Source organism: Pristiophorus japonicus, chromosome 3 (assembly GCF_044704955.1).
Source record: "Pristiophorus japonicus isolate sPriJap1 chromosome 3, sPriJap1.hap1, whole genome shotgun sequence".
NCBI classification, from domain to species: domain Eukaryota; kingdom Metazoa; phylum Chordata; class Chondrichthyes; family Pristiophoridae; genus Pristiophorus; species Pristiophorus japonicus.
The window spans coordinates 27,817,480-27,843,581 of record NC_091979.1 but is presented as its reverse complement, the minus strand read 5'-3'; positions in this window follow the sequence as shown (position 1 = coordinate 27,843,581).

Sequence of the window (26,102 nt, the reverse complement as noted above, 5' to 3'; positions counted from 1 at the left end):
CCTCCTTTTCCTTTTATTCTATCCTCCTGAATGTTGAATACCCTTGGATGTTGAGTTCCCAGCCCTGATCATCCTGGAGCCACGTCTCCGTAATCCCAATCACATCATATCTGTTAACATCTATTTGCACAGTTAACTCATCCACCTTATTACGTATACTCCTTGCATTAAGACAGAAAGCCTTCAGGCTTGTTTTTTTTTAACACCCTTTGTCCTTTTAGAATTATGATGTAGTATGGCCCTTTTTGTTTCTTGCCTGTGTTTACTCTGCCTTCCACTATTGCTTTTTACCTTTCTACCATCTGTTTCTGACTCCATATTACTTCGCCCTATCTCGCTGCATAAGTTCCCACCCCCTGCCATATTAGTTTAAACACTCCCGAACTGCCTTAGCAAATGTTACCCCGAGGACATCAGTTCCAGTCCTGCCCAAGTGCAGACCGTCCCTTTTGTATCGGTCCCACTTCCCCCAGAACTGGTTCCAATGTCCCAGGAATTTGAATCCCTCCCTCTTGCACCACTGCTCAAGCCACGTATTTATTCTAACTATCCTGCTCCCTCTACTCTGATTAGCACGTGGCAATGGTAGCAATCCTACTTTTTAATGTAACTCCTAGCTCCCTAAATTTAGCTTATAGAACTTCTTCCCACTTCTTACCTATATTGTTGGTACCTACATGTACCACGACAACTGGCTATTCACCCTCCCTCTCCAGAATGCTCTGCAGCCGCTCTGAGACATCCTTGACTCTTGCACCAGGGAGGCAACATACCATCCTGGAGTCTCGGTTGTGGCTGCAGAAGCTCCTATCTATTCCCCTTACAATAGAGTCTCCTATCACTATAGCTCTCCCACTCTTTTCCCCGCCCTTCTGTGTAGCAGAGCCACCCATGGTGCCATGAACCTGGCTGCTGGCGCCTTCCCCTGATAAGTCATCTCCCCCAACAGTATCCAAAACGGTATATCTGTTTTGGAGGGAGATGACCGCAGGGGACTCCTGCACTACCTTTCTGCTCTTGCCTTATCTCTTGGTCACCCATTCACTATCTGTTCTAACCCTTACCTGCAGTGTGACCAACTCACTAAATGTGCTCTCTGTCATGTATCTCACACCACTGTATATAACTGTATCTTACCATGCTATACATGACTGTAACTAGATATGACCTGTAACTACAAGCATACTTTACCACCAGGGGTGCACTTGCAGGAGACACTGCACACCTGTCCCACACAGGTATATAAAGGCAGGTCTCAGGCAAGTGCTGCATTCCAGAGCTGTGAAATAAAGTTGCAGGTCCTGAGTGACCTTGACTTCAGCATGTGCCGCATGTAAGTCTGTACTGCAGGGTCAGGACTTTACACAATCCACAACATTTTCAGCATCGCGCATGCTCCAGAATGAGTCCATCCGCTGGAAGTGTCCCTGACTTCCCACATAGCACAGGAGGAGCATGACACGGGTCCGAGCTCTCCTGCCATGATTTAACCCTTAAATTAATTTACTTACTAAAATTTACTTAAACACCAAACAGCTAATTAGTAGTTCACTGCCAATTAAACCAATCTAAAAGTCAGTCTAAAAGAAAGTTATACTTACCAGTCGAACAGCCAATCACTTACCAGCTTTGCTGTGACGTCACCTCTCGATTTCGCACCCCTCTATCTTTGTCTGCAGCTGGTTGAGCTGGTCTCTGGGCCTCCGTTTCCTACTCTCGCACTCCTTATCAGCTGCTCTAGTGTCAGCACTGGTAGGAAAAACAAGACAAAACAGCACCTGCCACTCCCACTTGCCCGAACTCACCCACTTACCAAACTCACGAATGCCACTCTTTGCTGCTGCACGAGCTGCCTCTTTTTAAACTGTATCTAGGTCAGATGACTCACTACTGGTCAGTCCTTTACAGAATTGGTTTTAACTAGCTGCTAATTGCCTCGGACTGGAGAGTTACCTTGCTTTTCTCTGCCGAAACCCGAAAGATTCCCAACTATTTAACTTTTCCCCTTTAAATTGAACTGCTATTTACTTAGAAGCTACAGGCAATTGCCACTAACAATTTACTCCAGCCTCCAAATGGTTTAAGGAGAATAACCCTTAAAACTTACCCACTTATCAAACTCACGAATGCCACTCTATGCTTTCTGCCTGTGACAGACTCCTGGAGGCATAAGCTACCGGCTGTAACTGACCATTGGCATTAACATGCTGCAACACACACCCGACCCCATAGGACGACGCATCGCACGTTAAAACAAGTTTCTTACATGGGTCATATAATGTTAACAGTTTAATGGAGCATTATCAAATTGCGTGCTCTATCAAAAGCCCTTTCCTGGCTGTCCCCCCAGACCCAATCGTGACCTTTGCATAGGAGCACGTGTAGCGGCTCTAGCAGCATGCTCAATTTGAGAAGAAAGTTACCAAAATAGTTCAGGAGCCCCAGGAATGAACGCAGCTCCGTCGTGTTACGGGGTCCGGGTGCTCTCTGGATCGCTTCTGTCTTGGACGCAGTAGGGCTGATCCCGTCTGCTGCTACCCTCATCCCCAGGAATTCTACTTCTGGAGCTAGGAAGACGCACTTCGCCTTTTTCAGTCGCAGCCCTACCCGGTCCAGTCTGCGTAGCACCTCCTCCAGGTTGTGGAGGTGTTCTTCAGTATCGCGCCCCGTGATGTGGATGTCGTCTTGAAAAACCACCATCTTTGGAATCGACTTGAGGAGGCTTTCCATATTTCGCTGACAGATTGCGGCGGCCGAACGAATCCCGAACGGGCATCTGTTATACTCAAACAACCCCTTGTGTGTCGTGATGGTGGTCAGCTTCTTCGACTCACTCGCCAGCTCCTGGGTCATGTAAGCTGAGGTCAGGTCCAATTTTGAAAAATATTTGCCACCGGATAGTGTCGCAAAGAAGTCCTCTGCTCTCGGTAGTGGGTACTGTTCTTGGAGTGACACCCGATTGATGGTGGCCTTGTAATCACCACATATCTTGACCGACCCATCCGCCTTGAGCACCGGCACAATCGGGCTCGCCCAGTCACTGAATTCGACTGGCGAGATGATGCCTTCCCTCAGCAGGCGGTCCAATTCGCATTCTATCTTTTCCCGCATCACGTACGGCACCGCTCTGGCCTTGTGGTGTACTGGCCTGGTGTCTGGGTTTATGTGAATCACTACCTTGGCCCCTACGAAAGTGACGATGCCGGGTTGAAATAATGATTCAAATTTGTCCAGGATTGTGAGCATGATACTCGCTCCACAGAAGAAATTGCATTAACATCGCCCCATTTGCAGTTCATGACAGCAAGCCAACTCCTCCCCAGTAGTGCGGGACCGTCCGCCGGGACAATCCAGAGTGGCAACCTGTTCTCCGAATCTTTGTGGGTCACGGCTACCGTGGCACTGCCTAGCACCGGAATGATCTCCTTTGTATATGTCTATAGCCGTGCATCAATTGGCAATAATTTTGGCCTCCTGGCCTTGGACACCCATAACCTTTCGAACTGTGTGATACTCATCAGGGACTGGCTGGCCCCTGTATCTAGCTCCATTAATACTGGGATGCCATTGAAGAGCACTTTCATCATTATCGGTGGCATCCTGGTATATGAACTGTATATGTGCTCCACATGAACGCGCTAAACTTCAGCTTCCAGCAATTTCCCCCAGTATTCATTTGGCCTCGTAGGGCTTACATTGGGCCCATCCTCCTCGTACATCAACCTGGCTGCAGGCTTCCTGCACATACGTGCCAAGTGACCGCTGACATTGCAGTTTCTGCAGTTTTATTGCTGATACCTGCAAGCTCTGGCTGTGTGTTTGCCTCCACACCTCCAGCATGAGCGGGAGGCCCACTTGTTGGAAACAAAAGGTCCATTACCAGTCGATCGTCTCTGACTATCTCTGTAACTGTCCTTAAGCGCACCATTAACAGGTGTTGATGGCCCCATTACTGGCCACATTGTCCATTGCGATGGCATGAATCGCCATTCAGCTGGCCATTGTCTCTGTTGAATTCCCCCTTTGGATTCAACTACATGCTGGGGCATGTCCGATTGCCCTTGTCTGCCTAGAGAACTGTGTGCCGCGTTAACAATGTTGACTCCCTGGTCGTTTGCCGCATTTGAGCCAAGATTTTTGTCATACATTATTCTGGTCTCTTGCTCCCCTGAGATAAATGTCTGGGCTATCAGAGCCGCCGCTTCCAAGGTCAAGTCTTTGGTCTTAATCAGTTTCCTGAAAACCCCAGCATGCCCAATGCCCTCAATAAAAAAGTCTCGCAGCATCTCCGCTCTGCATGCATCTGGGAACTTACATGGGCTCGCCAGTCGCCAGAGGTTTGCCACGAAGTCTGGAACGCTTTGCACTTCTCGCCGCTGATGCGTGTAAAACCGGTGTCTCGCCATGTGCATGCTGCTTGCCGGTTTAAGGTGTTCCCCGATCAACTTACTGAGCTCTTCGAACATCTTGTTCGCCGGCTTCTCTGGCGCTAGAAGGTCCTTCATCAGGGAGTACGTTCTGGATCCACAAACCATCAGGAGATAAGCCCTGCGTTTGTCGGCCGAATCCTGTCCCAACCATTCCTTAGTGACAAAACTTTGCTGTAGTCTCTCAATAAAGTCATCCCAATCGTCACCAACACAGTACCTTTCCTCTGTGCTGCTAGTGGCCATGCTCGCATGGTTTAAATCCCAGTTTCTCCGCCAATGATATGTCCTTGCTATACAATATAAATGCACACAAAGCCCATACTTGAGAGAAGGTCACTCTGTTATCAAGAAGGTTACCAAGACCTCAATTGATGAAGGTGGGTGGAGCTTCCCCTTTTATACCTGAAAGTCCAGGTTAGGAGTGTCAATGTTCTCAAGGTGTACACCTTAAATCAGCTTATACATGGGTTACAATGATCGTTGAATACATGACAGACACCCTCAAAGCCTCTCTGGTAAAGTGCGACATCACCACTGACACCTGGAAGTCACTGGCAGAAGACCGCCCTCGGTGGATAAAGTGCATCCGGGAGTACGTTGAGCTCTTCGAATCTCAACACTGCGAGCGTGAAGAGGTCAGTCGCAGGTAACGGAAGGAACGTGCAGCAAATCAGTACACCCGCACCCCCTCCTCCAACGCCCCTTCCCCCGACGAATGTCTGTCCCACCTGTGACAGGATCTGTGGCTCTCATATGGAACTGTTCAGCCATCAAAGAATTCACTTTAGGAGTGGAAGCAAATCTTCCTTGATGATGATGAAGTACAGCAGGCAATAAAACACGACCAGGGTGATCTCCTGGACTAGTTTCGATCGCCTGGATGGATCGGAGAGGAATTTTCCCAAATTTTTTCTCCCTAAATTGGCCTGGGTTTTTAATCTGGTTTTTGCCTCTCCCAGGAGACCACATGGCTCCAGTTGGAATGGAGTGTAGAATGTTTCAGTTTAAGGGGTGTCGCAGTTGTGTGCAATGGACTGGGTGCTCTTTGCCTTTCCGTCATTGTTCATAGATTTATATGTAACCTTTAGGGCTGCTGACCAAGGGCCATGCGGCTCTTTGTCGGCCGGCATGGCCATGATAGGCTGAAATGGCCTCCTTCTGTGCTGGAAATTTCTATGTTTCTATGTTTCTATGCTGTGTGTAGCGCTGGATAGACCTTGTGACCCTGGCACCCTCTTCTCCTCTAATAACCTCATTTGTGTTTTGCAGCTCAGCCAGCAGCACATCCCAAAGCAAGACCACAGAGGCCAGAAGGTGGGGGAGTGGGGCCGGATTCACCAGACGATCCTACATATGGTGCTGAGGAGGTCCGATTCTCGCCCGTCAATCTGCTGAGTCCGTTCACAGTGGATGAGAGCGCCGACTTTGAGGAACCTGCATCGCCAGGCTCTAGAAGGCATTCCATCCCAAGGCCATGTAGTGCTCCTATGGCCATTTCCACCCTCGCTCTGGAGGTACCGGGCACAAGCGCCTCGCCCCAGGGTACCCCAGGTGTCCCCAGGACGGCACTGATCCCACGGGGGTTTTGTGGACGCGGCAGGTCTGCTCCACGAGCGCCAGATGAGAGGGCCTACATGGTAGACTTGTCCAGGAGGACTGTAGACATAGGTGACCAGATCCTACAGGCATTGGGAGACATATCCCGACGGCTGGCCAGTATCTCCCGGCACCATGATGGAGTATGTTCCGCGGATGGTGGAAGCCCTGGGGGTGATAGCCAGGACCACTCGTGACACAGGCCTCCCAGTAGTCCCAGAGCCCGGCACTTCACCCCTAGACTCTGCACCCCCAGTGCCAACGACACATGAAAGGCAGGAGCAAGATCCTGCTTCTAGATCCGAGAATGTTGTCACCTCGGTACCCCACCGGCTCCCGTACCCATGCAACCACCGGCTCTGCCTTCATCCCCCCCAATGAGGCACCGCCTGAGGAGCTCTTCGGCCAGGTGGCATGGAGCGAGGAGGGGAAAGGGTAAAGGTGGGGAGAAGAAGGGGAGGGGGGAAGGAAAGTGAGTTGCATGTCTGCAGGTGATGGCTGTGTTATATCTCTATCTCGGTGTATACAATTTGTTGTAAGGTATAGGGGGAGGGGACACCCTGTTGGTTTTCATTTGTGTTCTGTGTTGCTGGACATGTTGACTTCAATGAACTTAAGCTTTAACTGGCACCAAGGTGATGCCTACCATTGATGTCTGAGCTGCACACACAAAGCAGTGTGTCAGCTTTGTAAACAACATCAACGTTCTTTCAGGCTCATTTATGAGCTGCTGATGTAAGAGTCTTGCAGTTATGTTGCCACCACGGGCCCTTTCCTACGGTCTGGATGGGGGCGTGGGCATGGTTGCATAGTCAGCCTGATTGTCTGGCCCTAGCTCAGCATCTAGCCCCTCGACCTTCTCTTCCTCTCTCTCCTGAGGTGGACCATCAGTCCCTTCTGGCAATTCTTGTCTGCTCCTGATAGCCAGGTTGTGCAGCATGGAGCACACCTACTCAGGGTTGTATTGTAGCTCCCTTCCTGAGTGCTCCAGGCATCTAAAGCGCTGCTAAAGCACACTAATGGTTTTCTGGACTGTTACGTATGTAATAACTCGATAGACTGAATACTGTAAACTAACACAGGTACAAACCTAGCTCTGCTTTATTAGGAACCAAAGTGATTACATTACATGATGGCTTGCCTTTTATACCTGGGCCACATGCGTACAGCCCAATGACCTCCAACCTGGTGCCATCTGGTGGCTAGTAACCGCAAGCATACATACATGACATGGCCCACATTGCGTGTGGCTCTGTGGCTCTCGTTGTATCGCTTCTGGGCCTTGGTGTGGGTGTCACGCAGGGTGCTCATCAGCCAGGTGGCTAGCCTTTATCGTTTGTACCAAGCATCCAGCATTGACCTTGTGGCTGACTAGTAAACAGGTCAGATACAGCGCTCTCATGCAGGATGTGAGCCTCATTGAAGCTGCCCTTAAATTTGGCATTCACTGCCATAATTATCTGGTTGTGGTCGACAACTAGTTGGACCTTCGGGCAGTGAAATCCTTTTCGGTTGCGAAAAGCATCTGGGTCCTGAGAAGTTGCCCGCATGGCGATGTGCGTACAGTGTATTGTTCCCTGCACCTTGGGGAATCGATAGCAATTTGGTAGAATGATCCAGCCCTGTCAGTCTGAGCCTCCATAGTCATAGGGAAACTGATAATGTCCATCCTACACGCGCACAGGGCTTCAGTGACCTGTCTAATGCAATGATGGGTGGCATGCTGAAACATAGGGCAAATGTCGAGCGTGGAAGCCTGAAAGGAACCTGGTGCATAGAACGACAGTGGCGCGATGACCTTGACCTCGACGGACAGTGATGTCCTGAAGGTGCTGGCAGGCTACAGATCTGCCCTGGTGAGGTGGCAATATCTCACTGATAACCACTTTGTGGAAGCGCAGTCTCCGAAGGCAGGTGTTCTCGGATAAGTCGAGGTAAGACCGCTTCTCCCTGTAAGTGCCGGGGGTGTATGGTCTGGACCTCCTCATCAGTCTGGCACGTCTTAGATTGGGCACATATTGCTGTGGATTAGACGTTGTGCCATTTGCACTCTGCAGCATCTGCGTAGCAATCGATGCAAGCTGAGAAATGGCTGGCCCCATTCCAATAAAAGCATAATGCCGATTGTTGAGAAGCAATAAATTTCCCCATTAAGACACCTAAAGTAAAACCCAATCATCCACAGTATGATAAGATGTCTGTTTAGATGGTCACATCACCTGAGAAGAACTCCGGAGTAACTCCAAACTCCCCCGAAGTTGAAGCAGCCTTCTCAATGAAGCAACCTGCGATTTACAAAATGGCGTCCACACCGCTGTGATTCATTCAGAACAGTTCAACTTTTTCACAGCGTTTTTTTGGGTGAGCGATATTGTGGGCGAGATGTGTGTGAGGTGCTGAAAGTGACGCTGGGCGATCTCCTGGGCATTAGTTTCGGCAAATGTGATCTTTACGACAAAAAATAGTGGGAGGTCGGTATTATTGAATCTCAGCGTTAATTACATGCCGAAAGTAACACTGGCCGATATTATGGTCATTTGGTTTGCCCATTCTGATGATTCTGCCCAAAAAAGGTGGACAGGCGGTATTATTTTGTCTCGGTGTTACGTACATAGCGAAAGTAACGCTCGCCGATAAGTCTCCGAGAAATGGGCATCAGTTTCCATTTTGTAGCTAAATGGGTGATAAATGGGCATTAAACCTCATTTCAGCATTAAAATCGACGTTAAGTGGGAGGTATGCATGCAAAAATAATGGAAAATCTAGCCCAGGGTTTTCAAATGTAACCCAATTTGAGGCAGGTAATGAATGGTTGGAGCCTGGTGGTACAAACAAAGATCCATTTAGGCGGGATTCAATTTAGCGCACAAGTATTACGCTCAATTTATATTTGACCAGGCTCTTTGCAATAACTACTGCATAGAGTCCAGACATTTTAGAGATTCTAATAAGGTCTACACCAATCAATTATTAATCAGTAAGAACATCTGATTGTGAATCAAGTTGTCATTAGGTAGGCTTCAATACAAGGTACTAAACATACTTATATGACTGATCAGACCCTCTTCTAGTGGATAAAAAATTTTTTACACCAATAAAATATCCTTTAAAATATATTGTTTATTCAGGTCAAGCTAAGCATTGCAACATTGTATTAAAACATTGAAGATTTAAGGGAGACTATTTAAAAAGAAAATTCCATGTCCAGTCTTTAATATGATGAATTGATCCTTTCCAATGTGCCTGCAGTGTGTTGCGCTGTCTTGCGTGGGGGACTATCGGCCAGAGTTAGCAGCGGGTTGGATCGGCTGCGCTGAAAACTTTCTATCCGAAGGAAAAGGCTCCCCTGAAGTAAGGAAGTTTTCTGAAGGAAGAAAAATCTTGATGTGGTGATTTGTCTGCCATTTGGGAGAAGAGGCTTCTCTGCATTTTTGGTGATGTTCCATGGAAGTATCCTTGGCAATTTGGATAGACGTGGAACTTCGAGGGAAAAGGCTCGTAGCGAAGATTGGTTTTAAATTTGCCTGCAGTTTTCTCACCCATGGAAGAGGCCTAACAGTAAATTTTATTTCAACTGTTTTACTTTGAAACTGCCGTTGTTTGATCCGAAGGGCATGGAGGACCTTCGGCCAGGGATAGGAGCCGGGCCAACGCCGATTTCTTTAAGTGAAGGTAGGGTTTTTACAAACAGTCTTCAAGGTCTCTGTGCGCAGTTTAAAAAAAAGTTATGGTGGGGTAAGTGGCCTTAATGGCCAGAAATGGCGCGTAATCAGCTTTTTACCGTACACCAGTGGCAGAATATACGGCGCCAAAAATTCAGGGCGTTGGTAAGACCATACCTGGAATACTGCGTACAGTTTTGGTCTCCGTATTTAAGAAGGGATATACTTGCATTGGAGGCAGTTTAGAGAAGGTTCACTAGGTTGATTCCTGAGATGAAGGGGTTGCCTTATGAAGAAAGGTTTAGCAAGTTGGGCCTGTACTCATTGGAGTTTAGAAGAATGAGAGGTGATCTTATTGAAACGTATAAGATTCTGACAGGGTAGATGCAGAGAGGATGTTTCCCCTTGTGGGGGAATCTAGAACTAGTTTCAGAATAAGGGGTCGCCCACTTAAAATGGAAATGAGGAATTTCTTCTTTCAGAGGGTCGTGAATCTTTGGAATTCTCTACCCAGAGAGCTGTGGAGGCTGGGTCATTGAATATATTTAAGATGGAGATAGACAGATTTTTGAATGATAAGGGAGTCAAGGGCTATGGGGATTGGGCAGGGAAGTGGAGCTGAGTCCATGATCAGATCAGCCATGATCTTATTGAATGGCGGAGCAGGCTCGAGGGGCCAAATGGCCAACTCCTGCTCCTATTTCTTATGTTCTTATTATAGGACATATGCACATGGGGCACTGATTGTCTGTCTTCCATCAGACTGATATGTTAATCTTTAATGCAACTTGCATTACTTGAAGTTGATAGTTTTGATCAAAAATACAATATCTGGTTGCTATTTTCTACCCGCTGTATGACCACAGGCTTCTATTGATCATATGCAGTTTTAGTGTAATCCCAAGCTCCTCTCGACAGCAGTCTGCGTTTCTGTGTATTTATAGGTTTAGTTTCAAATATTTAGCTGCAGAAAGCAGTCAATGATGGAGCTTAACACAATCTTTCCTTAATCTTGCTGCTAATAATGACCTCATCTGCTTGAGATAGAAGAGCCAAGTCTCATCAATAATGTTAATGCTCCATAGATCACAAAATAATTACTAATGAAGGAGAGGGCAGGATAGGAGGATCCAGAAAAGAGTAAATTTAAAAGCAGCAAGTGAAATGTCAAGGCTCTCGGGCAAAGTGGAGTTTTGGTTAAAAATAAGCAGAATGGGTCAGGAAGGGACAGAGTAGCAAAGGTACCAGGTCATCAGTAACTAAGGTGACATCAGGGAAAAATAGAAAAAAGTCAAAGCTAAAGGCACTATATCTGAACGTTTTTTTTTATTCGTTCACGCGATGTGGGTGTCGCTGGCAAATCCAGCATTTATTGCCCGTCCCTAATTGCCCTTGAGAAGGTGGTGGTGAGCCACCTTCTTGAACGGCTGCAGTCCGTGTGGTAATGGTACTCCCACAGTGCTGTTTGGGAGGGAGTTCCAGGATTTTGACCCAGCGATGATGAAGGAACGGCGATATGCTTCCAAATCAGGATGGTGTGTGACTTGGAGGGGACGTGGAAGTGGTGGTGTTCCCATGCGCCTGCTGCTCTTGTCCTTCAAGGTGGTAGAGGTCGCGGGTTTGGGAGGTGCTGGTAAAGAAGCCTTGGCGAGTTGCTGCAGTCCATCTTGTAGATGGTACACACTGCAGCCACGGTGCGTCAGTGGTGGAGGGAGTGAATGTTTAAGATGGTAGATGGGATACCAATCAAGCGGGCTGCTTTGTCTGGATGGTGTCGAGCTTTTTGAGTGTTGTGGGTGCTGTGGTGAGTATTCCATCGCACTCCTAACTTGTGCCTTGTAGATGGAGAAAAAGCTTTGGGGAGTCAGGCGGTGAGACACTCACTGCAGAATACCCAACCTCTGACCTACCCTTGTTGCCACAGTATTTATGTGGCTGGTCCAGTTAAGTTTCTGACCCCCAGGATGTTGCTGGTAGGGGATACGGCAATGGTAATACAATTGAATGTTAAAGGGCGGTGGTTAGACACTTGCTTGTTGGAGATAGTCATTGCCTGGCACTTGTGTGGCACGAAAGTTACTTGCCACTTATCAGCCCAAGCCTGAATGTTGTCGAGGTCTCGCTGCATGTGGGCATGGACTGCTCCATTATCTGAGAAGTTGCGAATGGAACTGAACACTGTGCAGTCATCAGCGGACATCCCCACTTCTGACCTTATGATGGAGGGAAGGTCATTGATGAATCAGCTGAAGATGGTTGGGCCTAGGGCACTGCCCTGAGGAACTCCTGCAGCCAAATGGTCCTGGCGGAACCCAAACTGAGCATCAGTGAGCAGGTTATTGGTGAGCACGTGCCACTTGATAGCATTGTTGACGAGATCTTCCATCACTTTGCTGATGATTGAGAGTAAAATAATGGGGCGGTAATTGGCCAGATTGGATTTGTCCTGCTTTTTGTGGACAGCACATACCTGGGCATTTTTCCACATTGTCGGATAGATGCCAGTGTTGTAGCTGTACTGGAACAGCGTGGCTAGAGGCACGGCTAGTTCAGGAGCACAAGTCTTCAGCACGACAGCTGGGATGTTGTCAGGGCCCATAGCCTTTTCTGTATCCAGTGCACTCAGCCTTTTCTTGATATCTTGGAAAATGTGCAAAGTGGAAGGCCGACTGGAGCAACTGAGTCCCCGCCCACCGAGCTCCCAGATTCCTGTGGTGGGGAGTCGGTGGGACTCGGAGGCAGAACTGGGGTAGACCGCTGGCTGCAGGCTGGTCTGTCCCGACGGTGAGTCTGAAGAATCTGAAAAAAACGTAAGTGAACATTTGTTAAAACATTTTTCCACAGCGACTTACGTGGATGGGGTCCCCTGAAGGTCTTCCGATAGTTTTTTTATTTTTTACTAATCAACCCTCCATGGGCCCGACTCCATCCTCAGTGGCACTTGGGCGGCAAGAGCCTCTGCCACCAAGAATGAGAGCTCCCGCCCGCTGCCGCCCAGATTGGCGGCGCACGTCATCCATTTGCCGCCTGCCGACCTTCGAGGGACATTGGTGATGAATATCGTGCCCAAAGTACGGTCCGGTACCTCGGTGGCCATCGGCGACACTTTGGGCGGCACATGGATGGGCGGAAGCCTTAATGAAAATCGCCCCCTAGAAAATAGGTACAGGAGTGGGCCATTCGGCCCTTCAAGCCTGCACCACCATTCAATAAGATCATGGCTGACCATTCACCTCAGTACCCCTTTCCTGCTTTCTCTCCATACTCCTTGATCCCTTTAGCCATATGGGCTATATCTAACTCCCTCTTGAATGAACTGGCATCAACAACTCTCTGCGGTAGGGAATACCACAGGTTAACAATTCACTGAGTGAAGAAGTTTCTCCTCATCTCAGTCCTAAATGGCTTACCCCTTATCCTTAGACTATGTCCCCTGGTTCGGGGCTTCCCCAACATCAGGAACATTCTTCCTGCATCTAACCTGTTCAGTCCCGTCAGAATGTTATACGTTTCTATGAGATCCTCTCTCATCCTTCTAAACTCCAGTGAATACAGACCCGGTCAATCCAGTCTCTCCTCATATGTCAGTCCTGCCATCCCAGGAATCAGTCTGGTGAACCTTCACTGCACTCCCTCAATAGCAAGATCATCCTTCCTCAGATTAGGAGACCAAAACTGAATACAATATTCCAGGTGAGGCCTCACTAAGGCCCTGGACAACTGCAGTAAGACCTGCCTGCTCCTGTACTCAAATCCCCTAGCTAAGAAGGCCAACATACCATTTGCCTTCTTCACCGCCTGCTGTACCTGCATGCCAACTTTCAATGACTGATGTACCATGATACCCAGGTCTCATTGCACTTCCCCTTTTCCTAATCTGCCGCCATTCAGTTAATATTCTGCCTTTGTGTTTTTGCCACCCAAGTGGATAACCTCACATTTATCCACATTATACTGCATCTGCCATGCATTTGCCCACTCACCTAACCTGTCCAAGTCACCCTGCAGCCTCTTAGCATTCTCCTCACAGCTCACACCGCCACCCAGCTTAGTGTCATTTGCAAACTTGGGAGATATTACACTCAATTCCTTCATCTAAATCATTGATGTATATTGTAAACAGCTGGGGTCCCAGCACTGAGCCCTGCGGCACCCCACTAGTCATTGCCTGCCATTCTGAAAAGGACCTGTTTATCTCGACTCTCTGCTTCCTGTCTGCCAACCAGTTCTCTATCCACATCAGTACATTACCCCCAATACTATGTGCTTTAATTATGCACACCAATCTCTTGAATGGGACCTTGTCAAAAGCCTTTTGAAAGTCCAAATACACCACATCCATTGGTTCTCCCTTGTCCACTCTACCAGTTACATCCTCAAAAAATTCTAGAAGATTTGTCAAGCATGATTTCCCTTTCATAAATCCATGCTGACTTGGACCGATCCTGTCACTGCTTTCCAAATGCGCTGCTATTTCATCTTTAATAATTGATTCCAATGTTTTCCCCACTACTGATGTCAGGCTAACCAGTCTATAATTACCCATTTTCTCTCTCCCTCCTTTCTTAAAAAGTGGTGTTACATTAGCTATCCTCGAGTCCATAGGAACTGATCCAGAGTCGATAGACTTTTGGAAAATGATCACCAATGCATCCATTATTTCTAGGGCCACTTCCTTAAGTACTCTGAAATGCAGACTATCAGGCCCCGGGGATTTATCGGCCTTCAATCACATCAATTTCCCTAACAGAATTTCCTGCCTAATAAGGATATCCTTCAGTTCCTCCTTCTCACTAGATCCTCGGTCCCCTCGTAGTTCCGGAAGATTATTTGTGTCTTCTTTTGTGAAGACAGAACCAAAGCATTTGTTCAACTGGTCCACTATTTCTTTGTTCCCCATTATAAATTTAACTGAATCTGACTGTAAGGGACCTACATTTGCCTTCAAAGTTTGCGCCAAGTGCAAACGATTGCTAACTTCTGCTAAATTGGTCTTTAGCGCCCCCAGGAAGGAAGGGGTGACAAATGAGGTGCTAACAACCTCAGTGGGCCACTGCAAGGGCAATAGTGGCAGAGCGCTACCCAATTTCACGTGACTTGTATTCAGCAATCATCCTTCAATCCTTCACAGTAACTGATTCCAGCTCTTAAAGGGAAGATTATATTAAGCTGCACCTGCTCATTTTCAGCAGGGAGAGCTGTGAGCTACTGAAACAACTTTCTGGGATGGCTGCTGAAAATCCAGCTGCAAGGGAGAGGGCACAGCGATTCAATAATGCAGCATTGGAGCCATTGGTGGGGACAGTGGAGAGAAGGAGTGATGCGCTGTTCCCGACACCTGCAAGGAGGTCTTTGCCACAGGTCTTCAGGGCGATGTGGAGAGAAGTGGCCAAGGAGGTGTCGGCCAGCCCTGTGGTCGATCGAACCTCGACACAGTGTCGGAAGAAGTTCAATGGCCTCAGTCGGGTGGTCAAGGTGAGCACACGCTTCCACACCTCCTACATACCAGCCTCTGAACCTCTGTCCGTGCACACTGACCAAACCACCACTCCGCACCACTCACCCACAAAACATGTGCAGCTACTCAAACTCACATCCTCATCTCACGCCTTGCCAACATTCACAGCTATTCAACCATGGAAGGCAGTTCTCCCACATACATAGCTGGACCCTGATTCACACAAGGTCCTTTATTTTGGAGGCTAAGGTGGTACATAATAGGAGGGAGCAGCAGAGGACTGGAGGGGGTGAACCTTGATAGGTCCTTACTACACAGTATAAATGCACACAAGGCCCATGCTTGAGAGAAGGTCAGTCTGTGACCTGTCCTTTATTCCTTAGCACTCAAGTGATGAAGGTGGGTGGAGCTTCCCCTTTTATACCTGAAGGTCCAGGTTAGGAGTGTCTCCCACCTCGTCGTCATTGTTCTCACAGTGTGCAACTTAGGTCAGATTATACATGGGTTACAATGCTGGTTGAATACATGACAAACCTCACCTGCAGGAGCTGTCTGACCTGGTGGAGCGAGGGCTACGGCTCATTGGCCCGCAGGTGGTGGGTGCCGTGGCCGACAGAGACATCGATCCCACTGGGGGCAACAATGGCATCTTTTCTCCTTTTCTCATCCCACTTTCCCGCCACACCAGAAGGCTTTATCACTTTCCAGCTCCTGATATTTTCTGCCTTCCTTGCTCCATTCTTGACCCCCTGCGCTCACCTTAAGGCGAGGTGTGCCAATTATGCTTTCAGATAATCAGCAAGCTGATGTGCAGCCTGTACCTGAGCTGCGCCCCCCCCATCATACGAAGGAAGGAGGAGGACCCAAGCACCGCGTCATTGCATCTCTCACCTGCAGGCACCAGCTCAGAGACTGGCACTACACAGCAATTTGCCAGGAGGCGGTAGCACCCCCCCGTCTACCAGGCAAAAACACCAGTGTGCCCCACTAGCGCCCCCCCGGAGGTGCTAACGGGGCTAGAAAAAGAGGAAATTTCACCCCCAATGTGTTTTAGTGATGTTGATTGAGGGTGATGACACCGGACAGAACCCGCCTGCTCTTTCTTCGAAGTAGTCCCGTGGGATCTTCTATGTCCACCTGAGAGAGCAGAGACGTCCTCGATTTAACATCTTATTCAAAAAACGGCACCTCCGACAGTGCAGCAATCCCTCAGCACTGCGTGTCAGCCTAGATTTGAAGCTCAAATTCTCTGGTGTGGGGCTTGCATCTTAACCGATAAGGGGTTATGGGGAGCAGGCAGGGAAGTGGAGCTGAGTCCATGATCGGATCAGCCATGATCGTATTAAATGGCGGAGCAGGCTCGAGGGGCCATATGGCCTACTCCTGCTCCTATTTATTTTGTTCTTATTGTTGTGTATGAAGAAAGAATCAGACTGAAGATTGTGAGCTCAAAGTAAAGTGTGACAGTCTTTTATTGCAGATCTCCAGAGTACCTCTCCAACCTGTGAAGCCTCCTTAAATACATGTGCTCCCAAGGGATTGCGGTAGCCTTTGGAACTCCAGGGGATGAGCCCTTGTATGTACAGAGCAAATACATGTCCACATACACAACAACACTCCCCACCAAAGTCAACAGTGTAGCTATTTACAATGTAAGTCGAACTGGAGCCCTTTTTGCCCTGGTTGATTGTCTCGGTGTGAAAGCTGGTGTTGTTGAATCATTTGTTGGGCCCTCGCTGGACTGCTGTGCAGCTGGCCTTGCTGGGCTGCCTGGTGTGTTGGGCCCTGCTGGGCTGCTGTGGATGATGGGTTCTACTTCGTAGTCAACCGTGGTGCCGGTTGCCACTGGTGTGTATGTTGGGGGATCAAAAAAGGTAGGGTCCAAGGTGGGTTGCCCAGGATAGACCGTGAATCTGAGTTTAATTTGCTCCAAGTGTTTCCGGTGAATGGGTCCATTTGAAAGTTTGACCCGAAACACCCTGCTCCCCTCTTTGGCTACGACAGTGCCGGGAAGCCACTTGGGACCTTGTCCATAATGTAATACAAATACAGGATCATTGATTTCAATCTCGTGTGACACATTTGCGTTATCATGGTATGCACTTTGTTGAAGCCGCCTGCTCTCTACCTGTTCATGTAGATCAGGGTGAACTAATGAGAGCCTTGTCTTAAGTACTCTTTTCATGAGCAGTTCAGCAGGTGGGATCACAGTTGTGATATATTCACATAGCGCAGCACACACAGCTCCTAACATGGCAGGCAGCTCAGTCGGAAGCCTCCAGAACAGCCTGGTTCTGTTTATTATTAACTCTTCAGCTGCAGTACACAATACGTCAACATCCACAGCGTGGAGCTACAAACATTACAAGCTTACAGACATTACACTTCGCCCTCCTTAATGAATAAGCCATCATAACAATCATCATACATAACTTTCATGTTTATACATAACACAGGATATAAACTTCTTTTTTATTCCATATTTACAAATTTAACTTTACCACTTTTTTTCTGTTTCAAAGAGGATACCTTCACTCTCGAACAGAACCTTCCAAACATGGTGTCGATTTCACACTCATTCAAGGCTCATCCTGAGGAACGTTTTCCTCCATGGAATTTCCTTGATTTTCATTGAACTCACTCTAACTTCAGGCCCTTTGTTTTCCTGACTCGGACTCAGACTTTCATTCTGATTCTCTCCTGGATTTGTTTCCAGTACATTGGATTTAGGATTTGCGACTGGTGTATCAAAACTATGAGTCAGAAAAAATGAATCATTCCCACCTTCAACTTCTTCCATGTCTGTAGTTAAAATATGATCAATATGAACAAACCTAACCTGTCCATTATCAAACAACTTTACCAAATATGTGCGAGGACCACATATCTTCACCACTCTTCCTAGTAACCACTTTAAGCATTTATGGTGATGGTTCTTCACTCTCACCTTCTGGTTTAATTTCACACTTCTCTCTTTTACTCTACCTCAATCATGATTCTCTTTCTGTTTTAATTGTGTCTCTTTTACGGACTGTGCCAAATTTGGTTTTAACAACGAGAATCTGGTTCGTGGCTGTCGTTTGAGAAACAACTCTGCTGGAGTTCTACCAGTAGTTGTATGAGGAGTATTACGATATGTAATTAGTAAATTAGCCAATTTGTGATTCAATGACAACTGTCGTTTCCTTTGATACGACCAACCACAGGAATTTTCTCTCCCGAGTAGCCTCGCAGCTCTATCTTGGATTTCTCCAGTTGGAAATCACGCAATTTGTCAAGGTACAGTCTTACTACACTCATGGATGCACCTGTGTCGATTTCCATTGGTATCTTGAATCCCGCAACAGCTATTTGGATTTTTGATACTTTCCGAATCGCTGTCCGTTAACCTCGTGCTCCTGATGATGTGTAACTCTAACATCTCCTCGTCCTGTTGTTGTTCTTCTATGCTATGTAGTCTCTTGGTATTTCTACTCATAGCTTTGAACACTAGACTCAAAGCTTTGAACGCTGATTTACCCTTCAGTCGGCATGCCTTCGCAAGATGCCCAGTCTTTCTGCAGAAGAAAGACTCTGCCTTCATGTATGGACAACTTGTGAGCAATGTGTTGTCCCAGGCACCTACAGTATGACTTCAACGCTCTGTTAGAATTTCCAGTTTCTGAGACCTTGGGCCTCCACCATCTTTTACTTTGAACCTGCAGGTGATTTACCTCAGTTGACTGACGACCGTAATTATTATTTAATTCTTGGGAATATTGTTCGGCCATGCCCATCAACCTCGCTGTCTGACAAGCAATCTCAAAAGTCAAGTCATCCATCGTCAATAACTTCCTTCTGATCGCATTATTTTTCACCCCACAAATAAAACTCGGTTTTGAAAGTTTCCAAAATGACAGTGCATCAATAGCTTTTTTAATGCTATGATGTAATCACTGATACATTCATTAGTCTTTTGATTCTGAATCCCAAAACGAAAGCTTTCAGCAATTTCTAACGGTTTGGGGTTATAGTGCTGCTCCAGCTTCATCAAAATCTCTTTAAGCGTTGTGTCCTTTGGCTCATCAGGCACAAGCAGATTTTCAAGGGTTTCGTACAATGCCGGACCCGCCTCCGATAAGAAGATCACTTTCTTACGTTCCAATATAGCCCGGTTCAGGACTGCATTGTCTGGAACTTCGATTATGTTATTTGCAGTGAAATACATTTCTAGCTGATCCACATACTCTTTAAACCTTTCCCGGTCGTGTCTATATTCACCCAAATGTCCCATTACACTTGCCATTTTAAAATCTAGCTGTTCACACCGTGTGCTGTATTTTACCTCGGATTTTTGTAGCTTTTTCCAAATAAAGAAAGCTCCCAAAGTCTCTCTGTCGGCTGGCTGAATCCTTCACCAACAAAATTTAAGCTTTAAATCATCCAAAAAATCCCATTTCATTGCCAAATGTGATATTTTCACAGAGCACAGCACACAGAGCCTCTAACATGGCAGGCAGCTCTGTCAGAAGCTTCCGGAACAGCCTGGTTCTGTTTATTATTAACTCTGCAGTTGCAGTTCACAATACATCCACATCCACAGTGTGGAGCTACAAACATTACAAGCTTACAGGCATTACACCAGTGAGTGAGTGGGGTCTCGTGCGGTAGCTAAGCAGGACTCGGGATAGGCGAGTCTGCAATGAACCTTCAGTTACCCACTTCAAGCCTTGCTTGATGGTTTGCACTGCTCTCTCCGCCTGACCATTGGACACTGGTTTAAACGGGGCAGATATGACATGAGAGAGGCGGGAGTCGAGAGAGGCAGCGGCCTATAAAAGGCTCAGCAGTCCGGGGAGCGTCGAGAGAGGCGGGAGTCGAGAGAGGCAGCGGCCTATAAAAGGCTCAGCAGTCCGGGGAGCGTCGAGAGAGGCGGGAGTCGAGAGAGGCAGCGGCCTATAAAAGGCTCAGCAGTCCGGGGAGCGTCAAGAGAGGTGGGAGTCGAGAGAGGCAGCGGCCTATAAAAGGCTCAGCAGTCCGGGGAGCGTCGAGAGAGGCGTACCGGTGCAGCTCCAGCTGGGAGAGAAGGCAAAAAAGAAGTAGAAAGAAATCAAAAGGTGACGTCACAGCCAACGTGGTAAGTGATTGGCTGCTGATTGGTGAGTAGTTTTTCTTTTTCTTTATTAGTAAGTAACTTTTAATATTGTTGTCGCCAATTTAAGTGTATCTAAGGGTTAAGTCATGGCAGGACAGCTCGGTCACGTGATATGCTCCTCCTGTACCATGTGGGAACTCGGGGACAACACCAGTGTCCCTGACGACTACATGTGCGGGAAGTGTATCCACCTCCAGCTCCTGATGGTCCACGTTGCGGAGTTGGAGCTGAGGGTGGATTCACTCTGGAGCATCCACGATGCTGAGAATGACGTGAGTAGCACGTGGAGCGAGTTGGTCTTACCGCAGGAGAAGGGTCCACAGCCAGCGAGGGAATGGAAGACCAGCAGGAAGAGTAGTGCAAGGAAGGTAGTGCAGGGGCCCCCTGTGGTCATCCCACTGCAAAACAGATACACTGCTTTGAGTACTGTTGAGGGGGATGACTCATCAGGGGAGGGCAGCAGCAGCCAAGTTCATGGCACTGTGGGTGGCTGTGTTGCACAGGAAGGCAGGAAAAAGAGTGGGGGAGCGATAGTGATAGGGGATTCAATTGTAAGGGGAATAGATAGGCGTTTCTGCGGCCGCAACCGAGACTCCAGGATGGTATGTTGCCTCCCTGGTGCAAGGGTCAAGGATGTCTCGGAGCGGGTGCAGGACATTCTAAAAATGGAGGGAGAACAGCCAGTTGTCGTGGTGCACGTTGGTACCAACGACATAGGTAAAAAAAGGGATGAGGTCCTACGAAATGAATTTAAGGAGCTAGGAGCTAAATTAAAAAGTAGGACCACAAAAGTAGTAATCTCGGGATTGCTACCAGTGCCACGTGCTAGTCAGAGTAGGAATCGCAGGATAGCTCAGATGAATATGTGGCTTGAGCAATGGTGCAGCAGGGAGGGATTCAAATTCCTGGGGCATTGGAACCGGTTCTGGGGGAGGTGGGACCAGTACAATCCGGACGGTCTGCACCTGGGCAGAATCGGAACCAATGTCCTTGGTGGAGTGTTTGCGAGTGCTGTTGGGGAGGAGTTAAACTAATATGGCAGGGGGATGGGAACCAATGCAGGGAGATAGAGGGAAACAAAAAGGAGGCAAAAGCAAAAGACAGAAAGGAGATGAGGAAAAGTGGAGGGCAGAGAAACCCAAGGCAAAGAACAAAAAGGGCCATTGTACAGCAAAATTCTAAAAGGACCGAGGGTGTTAAAAAAACAAGCCTAAAGGCTTTGTGTCTTAATGCAAGGAGTATCCGCAATATGGTGGATGAATTAACTGTGCAAATAGATGTTAACAAATATGATGTGATTGGGATTACGGAGACGTGGCTCCAGGATGATCAGGGCTGGGAACTCAACATCCAGGGGTATTCAACATTCAGGAAGGATAGAATAAAAGGAAAAGGAGGTGGGGTAGCATTGCTGGTTAAGGAGGAGATTAAGGCAATAGTTAGGAAGGACATTAGCTTGGATGATGTGGAATCTATATGGGTAGAGCTGCAGAACACCAAAGGGCAAAAAACGTTAGTGGGAGTTGTGTACAGACCTCCAAACAGTAGTAGTGATGTTCGGGAGGGCATCAAACAGGAAATTAGGGGTGCATGCAATAAAGGTGCAGCAGTTATAATGGGTGACTTTAATATGCACATAGATTGGGCTCACCAAACTGGAAGCAATACGGTGGAGGAGGATTTCCTGGAGTGCATAAGGGATGGTTTTTTAGACCAATATGTCGAGGAACCAACTGGAGGGGAGGCCATCTTAGACTGGGTGTTATGTAATGAGAGAGGATTAATTAGCAATCTCGTTGTGCGAGGCCCCTTGGGGAAGAGTGACCATAATATGGTGGAATTCTGCATTAGGATGGAGAATGAAACAGTTAATTCAGAGACCATGGTCCAGAACTTAAAGAAGGCTAACTTTGAAGGTATGAGGCGTGAATTGGCTGGGATGGATTGGCGAATGATACTTAAGGGGTTGACTGTGGATGGGCAATGGCAGACATTTAGAGACCGCATGGATGAACTACAACAATTGTACATTCCTGTCTGGCATAAAAATAAAAAAGGGAAGGTGGCTCAACCGTGGCTATCAAGGGAAATCAGGGATAGTATTAAAGCCAAGGAAGTGGCATACAAATTGGCCAGAAATAGCAGCGAGCCTGGGGACTGGGAGAAATTTAGAACTCAGCAGAGGAGGACAAAGGGTTTGATTAGGGCAGGGAAAATGGAGTATGAGAAGAAGCTTGCAGGGAACATTAAGACGGATTGCAAAACTTTCTATAGATATGTAAAGAGAAAAAGGTTAGTAAAGACAAACGTAAGTCCCCTGCAGTCAGAATCAGGGGAAGTCATAACGGGGAACAAAGAAATGGCGGACCAATTGAACAAGTACTTTGGTTTGGTATTCACGAAGGAGGACACAAACAACCTGCCGGTTATAAAAGGGGTCGGGGGGTCTAGTAAGGAGGAGGAACTGAGGGAAATCCTTATTAGCCAGGAAATTGTGTTGGGGAAATTGATGGGATTGAAGGCCGATAAATCCCCAGGGCCTGATGGACTGCATCCCAGAGTACTTAAGGAGGTGGCCTTGGAAATAGTGGATGCATTGACAGTCATTTTCCAACATTCCATTGACTCTGGATCAGTTCCTATAGAGTGGAGGGTAGCCAATGTAACCCCACTTTTTAAAAAAGGAGGGAGAGAGAAAACAGGGAATTATAGACCGGTCAGCCTGACATCGGTAGTGGGTACAATGATGGAATCAATTATTAAGGATGTCATAGCAGTGCATTTGGAAAGAGGTGACATGATAGGTCCAAGTCAGCATGGATTTGTGAAAGGGAAATCATGCTTGACAAATCTTCTGGAATTTTTTGAGGATGTATCCAGTAGAGTGGACAAGGGAGAACCAGTTGATGTGTTATATTTGGACTTTCAGAAGGCATTCGACAAGGTCCCACACAAGAGATTGATGTGCAAAGTTAGAGCACATGGGATTGGGGGTAGTGTGCTGACATGGATTGAGAACTGGTTGTCAGACAGGAAGCAAAGAGTAGGAGTAAATGGGTACTTTTCAGAATGGCAGGCGGTGACTAGTGGGGTACCGCAAGGTTCTGCGCTGGGGCCCCAGCTGTTTACAATGTATATTAATGATTTAGATGAGGGGATTAAATGTAGTATCTCCAAATTTGCGGATGACACTAAGTTGGGTGGCAGTGTGAGCTGCAAGGAGGATGCTGTGAGGTTGCAGAGCGACTTGGATAGGTTAGGTGAGTGGGCAAATGCATGGCAGATGAAGTATAATGTGGATAAATGTGAGGTTATCCACTTTGGTGGTAAAAACAGAGAGACAGACTATTATCTGAATGGTGACAGATTAGGAAAAGGGGAGGTGCAAAGAGACCTGGGTGTCGTGGTACATCAGTCATTGAAGGTTGGCATGCAGGTGCAGCAGGCGGTTAAGAAAGCAAATGGCATGTTGGCCTTCATAGCAAGGGGATTTGAGTACAGGGGCAGGGAGGTGTTGCTACAGTTGTACAGGGCCTTGGTGAGGCCACACCTGGAGTATTGTGTACAGTTTTGGTCTCCTAACCTGAGGAAGGACATTCTTGCTATTGAGGGAGTGCAGCGAAGGTTCACCAGAATGATTCCCGGGATGGCGGAACTGACCTATCAAGAAAGACTGGATCAACTGGGCTTGTATTCACTGGAGTTCAGAAGAATGAGAGGGGACCTCATAGAAACATTTAAAATTCTGACGGGGTTAGACAGGTTAGATGCAGGAAGAATGTTCCCAATGTTGGGGAAGCCCAGAACCAGAGGTCACAGTCTAAGGATAAGGGGTAAACCATTTAGCACCGAGATGCGGAGGAACTTCTTCACCCAGAGAGTGGTGAACCTGTGGAATTCTCTACCACAGAAAGTTGTTGATGCCAATTCACTAAATATATTCAAAAAGGAGTTAGATGAGGTCCTTACTACTAGGGGGATCAAGGGGTATGGTGAGAAAGCAGGAATGGGGTACTGAAGTTGAATGTTCAGCCATGAACTCATTGAATGGCGGTGCAGGCTAGAAGGGCCGAATGGCCTACTCCTGCACCTATTTTCTATGTTTCTATGTTTCTATGTTACGGGTCATGAATTCTTTGAACTCAGCACTGGTAAAACATGGCCCATTGTCGCTCACTAGGACATCGGATGAGACGTAAAACACGGCCCGCAGGCTTTCAGTAATGGCAGTGGACATGCTAGCCTAAATTGTCTCACATTCAATCCCAGTGGTGGGCAATGGCAGCTTACTGAGAGCATCGGCGCAGTTTTCTGTGCCTGACCTGTGGTGGATGGTAGTTTTATGCGGACAATGTCAGCGCCCATCTCTGGATGTGGGCCGATGCGTTGGTATTTATCCCTTTACTCTCGGAAAACAGGGATATAAGTAGCTTATGGTCAGTTTCCAATTCGAATTTTGATTAATTTTCTTTACCCGATAGACACATGCTAACGCTTCTTTTCCAATCATGCTGTAGGCTCCCTCAGCCTTAGACAGACTCTTGGAAGCATAAGCAACCAGTTGCAGTTTCCCAAAATCATTAGCTTGTTGCAATACACATTCGATGCCATATGACGAGGCATCACATGCTAGTGCCAAATGCTTACATGGATCATACAACACAAGCAATTTGTTTGAGCATAACAATTTTCTCGCTTTTACAAAGGTATTTTCTTGGCTTTTGCCCCAAACCCATTCGTCCCCTTTTCGTAGTAAGACATGTGGTTCTAGCAGTGTGCTGAGACCTGGTAAAAAGTAGTTCAAGAGTCTCAGAAACGACCGCAGCTCCGTCACATTTTGTGGCCTCGGTGCGTTCTCGATTGCCTCTGTCTTCGCGTTGGTGGGCCTGATGCTGTCCGCCGCAATCCTGTCCCAAGAAATCCACTTCAGGCACCAGGAAAACGCACTTCGAGTGTTTTAACCTGAGCCCTACGCAGTTAAGTCAACTGAGAACCTCCCCCAGTTTCTGCAGGTGCTCGACTGTGTTCCGACCTGTGACCAAGATGTCATCCTGGAAGACCACGGTGTGCGGAACTGACTTCAGTAAACTTTCCATGTTTCTCTGGAATATCGCCGCCGCTGATCGGATTCCAAATGGGCATCTGTTATAAGCAAGGAGACCTTTGTGCGTGTTAATGCAGGTGAGTGCTTTCGATGATTCCTCCAATTCCTGCATCATGGAGGCTGAAGTCAGATCCAGCTTCGTGAACGTCTTTCCTCCCGCCAGTGTTGCAAAGAAGTCATCAGCTTTTGATAGTGGGTATTGGTCCTGCAGGGAGAGACGATTGATAGTTACTTTGTAATCGCCACAGATTCTGACAGTTCCGTCTCCCTTGAGGACTGGGACAATAGGACTGGCCCACTCGCTGAACTCGATCGATGAAATGATGACCTCTCGTTGCAGCCAGTCTAGCTCGATCTCTACCCTTTCTCTTATCATGGATGGTACTGCTCTCGCCTTGTGATGGATGGGTCGCGCCCCCGGAATTCGGTGGATCTGCACTTTTGATCCTTGGAATTTCCCAATGCCTGGTTCGAACAGCGAAGGAAATTTGTTTAAGACCTGGGCACACAAAGTGTCATCAGCGGGCAATAGCGCTCGGACGTCATCCCAGTTCCAGCGTATCTTTCCCAGCCAGCTCCTGCCGAGCAGCGTGGGACCATCGCTCGGTACTACCCAGAGTGGTAGCTTGTGCACCGCTCCATCATAGGAGACCTTTATGATAGCACTACCGATTACAGGAATTAGTTATTTCGTGTCAGTTCTTAGTTTCTTGTGAAC